The sequence below is a fragment of the Leucoraja erinacea genome, unplaced genomic scaffold, assembly GCF_028641065.1.
Source record: "Leucoraja erinacea ecotype New England unplaced genomic scaffold, Leri_hhj_1 Leri_929S, whole genome shotgun sequence".
NCBI classification, from domain to species: domain Eukaryota; kingdom Metazoa; phylum Chordata; class Chondrichthyes; order Rajiformes; family Rajidae; genus Leucoraja; species Leucoraja erinaceus.
Genome location: NW_026576871.1, coordinates 49,192 through 57,858, shown reverse-complemented (window position 1 = coordinate 57,858; position 8,667 = coordinate 49,192). Strand labels below are relative to the sequence as shown.

The window sequence follows — 8,667 nt, the reverse complement described above, 5'->3', positions numbered from 1 at the left end:
CTTGAACTTGGAGCAGGCGAACACCACGATCCTTCTCGATCTGAGCGTAACGCTGCTCGGCAGGGTTCATGGTGCGAGAAGCGTAGGAGACAGGCAGCTGCAGGCCATCATGAAGCTGCAGACAAGCGGCACCGAGACCGAACTTAGAGGCATCACAAGTGAGGACAATTGGTCTGTTCAAATCGAAGAACTTGAGAGTCGGTGTGTGTGCGAGCTTGGACTTCAGAGCCACGAACGCCGACTGGTGATGCGGGAGCCAGACCCATGCAGTGTCCTTGATCAGCTCCCTCAGGGGAGCACTCAGTTCGCTGAGGTCAGGTATAAACTTCCCCAGGTAGTTGACCACGCCTAGGAAGCCTGCAGGAAGCACTGCAGGCCGGGTACGTCAGTAGGAGCTGGCATCTCGGTGACGCTGCCGTTTTCTGGGGGTCGGGCATTAAACCCCCCGCCGTGAAAAGTTTATGAAAGATCTGCAGGAGAAGGGGAATGAAGCTCCGATGTCCTTGCTAAAGGTACAGCCGCTCTTCACCCACCCAAACCAAAAAGAAAGGATGATCACGGTGCACATGTTCAACCCACATGTGCCCGTAGTGGATGTCCTCACCTTCCTTGCTCGCTACGTCGACGGAGCAGGGAACTGCGTGGACGTAAAGGACCTGCATGGGATTTGGACGAGCAAGAGGCAGGTCAAAGTAAAGCTGAGGATGGACAAGGAAGGAGCTCTGCTCCACCCTCCCTCGGTTTTCGCAATTGGAGGGAACAGAGGCTACCTGAATTACGTGGGGCAGCCCAGAGTATGCAGAAAATGTAACAAACCTGGGCATGTGGTGGCTCAATGCACTGCAGTGGTCTGCAAAAACTGCAAAATGGAGGGCCATGAGACCAAAGACTGCCAGACCAGCAAGAACTGCAAGCTGTGTGGGGAGGGAAGCCACCTTTACAGGGCCTGCCCAAAAAGAGCCTGCTCATACGCACAGGCATCAAGAGGGGCGGTTTCCAGCACCCCCAGGGCAGGTGAGACACCCACTACCACTGCCAAGCCCCCAGCAGAAAGGGGAAATAGGGATGAGGACAGCCCAACCACCTCGAGCCCTCAAGTGCCAGAAGAACTCCAGCACCAAGCCCAGGAGGGAGAGTCAATGGAGGAGGAGGAGGGAGGAGAGCAGAATTGGACGATGGTGAGGCATGGAAAACAGCAGAAGGGTCACAAGGAGCAGAGGCCAGAAGGGGTTGGCAAGCGCAAAAACCCCCCCAAAAAACGGTCTCTCTCCCTGACGGAAGGCAGCAACCTCTCCTCGTCGGAGGATGAGGCGACCGGGAAACCCCACAAGAAGAAAACCGGGGAGGAAAGGAGAAGGTCCATGCCGATTGTCCACCAGCACCAGGAGACCGAGAGCAGAGCAGTGGTCGAGGGGTCCCAGCCCCAGGACATCGGGAGCAGAGCAGCGGTCGAGGGGCTCCAGCCCCAGGACATCGGGAGCAGAGCAGCGGTCGAGGGGCTCCAGCCCCAGGACATCGGGAGCAGTACAGCAGCCGTTGGGCCCCAGGCCCTGGAGACCGGGATCATCGCAGCAGTCGGTGGGGCCAAGCTCCAGGGCATCGGGAGCAGTGCAGTGGTCGAGGGGCTCCAGCTCCGGGAAACCGGGAGCATTGTAGAGGCCAATGGGCCCCAGCTCCGGGCAACCGGGAGCTTTGTAGCGGCCGATGGGCCCCAGCTCCGGGCAACCGGGAGCAGTGCAGCGGCCAATGGGCCCCAGCTCCGGGCAACCGGGAGCAGTAAGTTAGTCACCGTGCCCCAGCCACGAGAGACGGGGGAAGCGGCGCACCCAGAAGGGGGTAAAACGAGCAGCCCCCCCCCCAACGACACCTCTGGTTACGACACAGGAAACCCAACTCGTTGAGGAGGGCGGGTACCTGAGCCCAGGACAGGTGCGCCAATTCACTGAAGCGGTGGGCATGAGGGAACATGAAAGTGGTCAGTGACTCTAATGGAGCTGAAACTGGCATCCTTAAACGTGCGCAGTGTGAAGAGCACTGCGCGATGTGTTAATGCCTTACAGTACCTGGCCAAGGTCAAGGCAGATGTGACTTTTCTGCAAGAGTGCGGGTTGCCACACCTCCGCTGCTATCGGAGGTGGTCGCGATGGTGGCCCCACGGACTGTCGGTGTGGTCGGGGGGCAATGACTGTCGTGCTTCCGGCCTGGGGATCTTGCTGCGGGGAGGGAACTTCGCCATCACTGAGGTCAGGGAGGTGGTTGCGGGGCGTCTCCTCGTGGTGGATGTTATGTACCGTGGTTCTCCGCTCCGGCTGATAAATGTGTATGCCCCACCCGTGCGGAGCGAGCGGCTGGCCGTTCTCCAGCAGCTCCCAGTGCTGTTGGCCACGTCCCGGCAGCTCGTTCTGGCCGGTGACTTCAACTGCATCATTGATGCGGCTGGACGATCCGGCAGTGCCGACAACAGACTGGACATCACGTCCAAGTTCCTGATGGAAACGGTAAAAGACGCAAAGCTGCACGACGCCTTCAGCGACCCTGCAGGCGGGTCACAGCCGCGGTTCACCTGGTCGAGATCGGACGGTTCAGCCCGATCCCGGATAGACTTTGTCTTCACCACGAAGGCCGTCACGGTGAGACACACCGACATCACGCCGGTGTTCTTCTCTGACCACTGCCTCCTTCAGGCTTCCTGTCACCTACAGGAGGACCGGAAGGCAGGCAGAGGGACATGGAAGTTAAACGTGAAGCTGTTGACCCCAGAGAACGTTGAGGAGCTAAAGAGGGACTACGCATGTTGGAGAACGATGAGGCCCCTCTTTGACTCCCCCACACTCTGGTGGGAAGCAACCAAGGAGAACATTAAGAGGTTCTTCATAGCCAAAGGGGTTCAGAAAGCAAGACAGAGTCAGAGGGAATTGTGTCAACTCCAGACAGATTTGCATACAGATAGCTCCTTTTGCAGTCACTATACATGTATGTGAGGGAGGAACTGAGAGAGGTGAAGGACCGGGCAAGCTCGGCTCTTTACCTCTGAACCCTCCAACATCATCTTCCGATCCAGGGTCCGCCATGTGGGGGGGGGAATAGGTGCACACGTTTCTTCTTCGCTACATTCACATATATAGCTCTGTATAACAGATGGGAGTCCGTGTTGGGCGCAGACAGTCAGCTGAGGGTGTGCAAAATCCTTTTAATTCATGGTATGACAGAATTCTCACAGAAGCACCTATTCCCAGAGTCTGTTTGTCCTGGATTTCACGCACCTATAGCGCTTCAGCAAGAGGGCAGTCAGGACCAACCAGTCCAAACGCAGGACTGGGATCCGCTCTTTGACTGAGTAAAACTTGCCCTGCTAAGGCAGCGGCTGAGGTTGTAGATGTCCATGTGGGAGGGGAGAGGGCAACCAATGATCCTCTGCGCTGTCCTGGTTACCCTCTGAAGCCTCTCCCTGTCTGCCATGGGCAGCTGCCATACCATGCTGTAATGCAGTATGTCAGCAGGCTCTCGATGGACGAGCGGTAGAAAGGTCAGCAGCAGGTTAGAGTCTAGGTTGTGCTTCCTGAGGACCCTCAGGAAGTGCAGCCGCTGCTGAGCCTTCTTGATGACCGCTGTCGTGTTGTCAGGTCCAGGAATGTCAGCCGCGATATGGACGCCGAGAAACCCAGACCTGGAAGGTGTTGACCCTCTCCACACACTCGCCGTTGATGTGTAGGGGGGCTAAGTGCGGTGCTGTGCCTCCTGAAGTCGACAATGAGCTCTTTTGTTTTCCTGGTGTTCGGAGCCAGATTGTTTTCCGAGCACCAGGTTGTCAACTTCAGGACTTCCTCCCTGTAGGCTGCCTCGTCTCCCTTTGAAATAAGTCCGACCACAGTAGTGTCGTCAGCAAATTTTTGACGATGCGGTTGTTGTTTGTGGGCCGGACTACAGTCGTAGGTGTAGAGACAGTATAAGAGGGGGCTTAGCACACAGCCCTGTGGGGAACCGGTACTCAACCTGCGAGTGGAGGAGAGGTGGGGGCCAAGTCTCACAGTCTGGGGCCGGTTTGTGAGGAAATCCTTAATCCAGGCACATGTGACAGGGGGGAGGCCGAGAGTGACCAGTTTACCAATGAGGAAACAACTGCTCCTTCTGCAGTCGAGGGGGGTGGATGTGAGGGAGGAACTTAGAGAGGTGAAGGACCGGCAAGCTCGGCTCTTTACCTCTGAATCCTCCAAGATCATCTTCCGATCTAGGGTCCGCCATGTGGAGCAGGATGAGACGTGCTCACGTTTCTTCTTCCATAAGGTTCACAGGGGGAGCTCTGTGATCAACAGCCTTAGGGAGGAGGACGGCTCGGTAGCATCCTCGCAGACAGACAGACATGCTGAGGGTCTGCAAATCCTTTTACACGGAATTGTATGACAGAAAGGCCACAGACAGCACCGCCTCCCAGAACTTCCTGTCCTCTATCACGGTGGTGTTGGAGGACAGCAAGCGGGAGAGTCTGGACCGACCACTGACCCTAGAGGAGCTGACTGGCTCCATCCGCTCCTTTGACTCGAGTAAAACTCCCGGAAGCGATGGCTTACCGGCCGAGTTGTACTCGGCTCTGTGGGACTGGGTGGGCCCGGACCTGCTGGAAGTGTACAACGACATGCTTCTAGCAGGCAGCATGTCAGACTCCATGAGGAAGGGCAGCATTACCCTAATCTACAAGCAGAAGGGGGAGAGGAAGGATATAAAGAATTGGAGACCCATAACATTGTTGAATGTAGATTACAAGACCCTGTCTAAGGCCATCGCCAACCGGGTCAAGTCTGCTCTGGGACGGGTAATCCACCCGGACCAAACCTGTGCTGTACCTGGCAGGAAAATCTCAGACAGCCTAGCGCTGCTGAGAGATACCATCGCCTACGTGCAGGACAGACGGGTGGATGCCTGCCTAGTCAGCTTGGACCAGGAGAAGGCCTTCGACAGGATATCGCACACGTACATGAGGGATGTGCTCTCCAAAATGGGTTTTGGGGAGGGAATCCGAAATTGGATCAAACTGCTCTACACCAATATCAGTAGTGCAGTCCAAATCAATGGGTGGGAATCGGACAGTTTCCCTGTAAGGTCTGGAGTCAGGCAGGGTTGCCCTCTCTCTCCTGTCTTGTTTGTCTGCTGTATTGAACCTTTTGCCGAGTCCATCAGGAAGGATGCGAGCTTAAGAGGAGTGACATTGCCAGGCAGTGGGGGCATTCAAGTAAAGACCTCCCTGTACATGGACGATGTCGCCGTCTTCTGCTCGGATCCAAGGTCGGTCCGCAGATTGATCAGCATCTGCGACCAGTTTGAGTCGGCCACGGGAGCCAGGGTGAACCGCAGGAAGAGCGAGGCCATGCTCTTTGGCAACTGGCCCGACCGATCTTCCATCCCCTTCACCATCAAGCCTGACTTCTTGAAGGTGCTGGGGATCTGGTTCGGGGGGGCTGAGGCGAGTAACAAGAATTGGCTGGAGCGGATAGCCAAGGTGGGGAGGAAGCTGGAGCTGTGGAGGCAACGCTCCCTCTCCATAACCGGAAAAAATTTGGTCATCAGGTGTGAGGTGCTCTCGGGGTTGCTGTACTTGGCACAAGTGTGGCCTGTCCCTCCCTCCTACGCCACGGGGATCACCCGGGCCGTCTTCCAGTTCATCTGGGGGTCGAGGATGGACCGGGTGCGACGGGTCACAATGTACAAGTCGGCAGACAACGGGGGTAAAAGCGTGCCCAACGTCGCCCTCACCCTGATGGCCACCTTTGTGTGTGGCTGCATCAGGCGGAGTGTAGAGCCAAGGCACGTGGGCACTAAGTGTCACTACCTGCTGAGGTTCTACCTGTCCCCGGTGTTGCGAAGGATGGGCCTGGCGCAGATGCCACGCAATGTGCCAGTCAGCTGGACATTGCCGCCCCATCTGTCGTCTGTGGAAAGCTTCTTCCGGACCAACACCTTTGACCACAAGTCCATCGGGCAGTGGTCAGCACGGAATGTCCTGCAGGCACTGCAGGGAAAGGACTCGATGGATCCGGTGGCGTGGTTCCCAGAGCAGACTGCCCAGCTTGTCTGGCAAAATGCCTCATCGCCAGAACTCACCAACAAGCACCAAGACCTGGCTTGGCTGGCGGTGAGGGGAGCCCTCTCAGTTAGATCCTTCCTGCACCGTCGGAACCTCACTACTACCAGCTCACGCTGCCCCCGGGACGGTTGCTATGGAGAGGAGACGGTTGCCCACCTCTTTGCAGAGTGTGGGTTTGCAAAAAGAGTCTGGAGAGGTATGCAAGGGTCCCTGGAACGCTTTATCCCGAACAGCTCCGTCACAGAGGACTCTGTGATTTACAGACTGTTCCCAGGGACACATTCAGAGACTGACATCGAGTGCTGCTGGAGGGTCATCAACTCGGTCAAAGATGCTCTTTGGTCTGCCCGAGCGTTGCTCACCACCCAGCAGAGCGAGATGTCCGTCAAGGAATGTTGCCGACTGGCCCACTGCAGACTGCAGGAGTACGTGCTAAGGGACTCGCTGAAGCTTGGTGCAGCCAATGCCAAGGCTCGGTGGGGGAGGACCACAGTCTAGGGTCCTTCTGCTGCTGGACATAGGGGGCACGGTATGGTGGAGATGCCCCTCAAATTAAAAATTAAATTAAGGGAAGGTATCCCACGCCAGGGGGCCACATGAGTGGCACGGGTGGGGGACATTGTTTGTGGAAATGAAAATGTCAGAAGGAATTTTCGCACTGTAAACACTGTATATATTAATTTCTTGGACAGGGGCCACAGAGTGGCACGGGTGGGGGACTGTTTGGTTAAATTTGACAAATGTAAAAAAATTGTACTGAAAAAACTTGTATAGTCTCAGAAAATGTCGGATGAATTTTGTTTGTTTGAATGGTTCAGGAATTGTATACATTTATCAATGAATAAAGTCTATTTTGAAATTAAAAAAAAAAAAAAAAAAATCTGTTCTTATCAGTTTAATATCTGATACGTCCCTTATCTAGGGACCATATATTAAATTGATTTTTGGAACAGGGAGATGGAATAGGGGCTTGCTCCGTCCACTCCACGCATCGACCCAGTATTGCAGTGCCTCTGGGAACGGTGCACCTCCCATTCGGGAGATTTTCGAAGTTTAAAAGAAAGACAAAACTTACACTCTTCACGCTTGCATAAAAGCTGCGTGTCTGCCTGCTGCTCTCTCTCACTTTGTGTGTGTGTTGTGCGTGCTGACGGGACCACTCAATTAAGTGGATGCTGCTCGCATTTCAACCCAAATGCAACTGGAACTTCCAGGAAGGAGAAAAAAAGCTTCAGCAAAATGTTCAAAGTCACAATTGCCGGCTCTGCCAATCAAGTCGTCACAGCGAGCAGCGAGCTAAGGTAGGACTCACTGACTCTCTGACGGGGGCAGGGGTGAATTTAGTGCCTTCACACGAGTGAGCGGCTGCAGGGAGAGCCATGGTTTGGTCAATGTGGCGGACTCGTCTCCCCGACAGAAGGCGGCCGGCACACTGCGCTGTCGGCTGTGTATTGGCAAGACATCTGTCTGACTGTCTGTGGCGGTGGGATGACTGGCTGTGGAGGGTGGCCGGGTTTGCACCGTCGCCAGTTTGCCTGGGTGGGTCAGGACAAGGTAATCCCGCCACCCTTTGTACCATTAATGGATCCACCTTCATCTTCTCCATCTTCTCCCTTAGCAGCGGGGGCTGAATTGTGGGTAAAGGCGCTAGGAAGTCAGAAAGTCAGCAGAGTGTGGCGCTGGAGATGCAGCAGGGCTGGCTGGTGTGCCTACGCCCTCTGCAGAAGTCATGTAAATAAGTTGCATCATCGACACTGAGTGTTGGGCTGATATGCAAGTTGTGCGAGGATGGGCTCTGAGAAGCCTCTCACAGCTGGACATAGAAGTCTTCAGGAATTACGGTGAAAATTAAATTAAGGGAGAGGGTCCCAAAGCAATCCCATGAGTGGCACGGGTGGGGTCCTATGGGTTGTGGAAATGAAAAAGTCAGTTGCAAAATATACTGTGTAAACATTGTATATAGAGATTACTTGGACAGGGGCCCAGAGTGGCACGGGTGGGGGACTGTTTTTCAAAAGCAAATGTAAAAAAATTGTACTGGAAAAACTTGTATAGTCTGCGAAAATGTCGGAAATCGTGAATTTTGTTTTGGGGAATGGTAACAGGAATTGCATATATTTATCAAAAAAAGGTCTATTTTGAAATAAAAAAAAAAATGTGAAATAATGAGAGAAGGATGGCACCCAAACCCCGAAGCTTTAAACCCTCTGGTGCCGGGATCCAGGGCCCGCTTGAACCTCTCCGTGCCGAGGGGTTCATGACAGTATGATGGCGCGACCCTTGGGAGCCACCACAGGACCCCACCCAATTTATAACCCCAGATTTCAGAGGCACGAAACGCACCGGAGGGCGACAGGCCGAGATGGATCCAGGGCCGCATGCGTAAGTCAGGGGTGGGTGTATGCTGGCAGAGGCATAGGAGGAGGGACAGGTCCAGGGAATGGACTATCCTAATGTTTAAGAGACATTTGGACACGTACAGGAATCGGAGGGAGCAGGGTCGAGGCCGAGGTTGGGCAACCAGCACCGGAGGTGGGACATGTCCAGGTGTGCCGGTGGGCAACTGGGCTCGACACGGCCTGTTCCAT

At 55.0% G+C, this 8,667-nt stretch overlaps 1 non-coding gene across 1 annotated transcript; it reads left to right on the top strand.

Annotated features, from left to right (window-relative positions):
• Positions 1-6,925: 6,925 nt before the first annotated feature.
• LOC129695065 (U2 spliceosomal RNA) lies at positions 6,926-7,112 on the top strand. The gene has a single exon (XR_008723104.1). It is a non-coding gene; the product is annotated as a U2 spliceosomal RNA (small nuclear RNA).
• Positions 7,113-8,667: the final 1,555 nt, after the last annotated feature.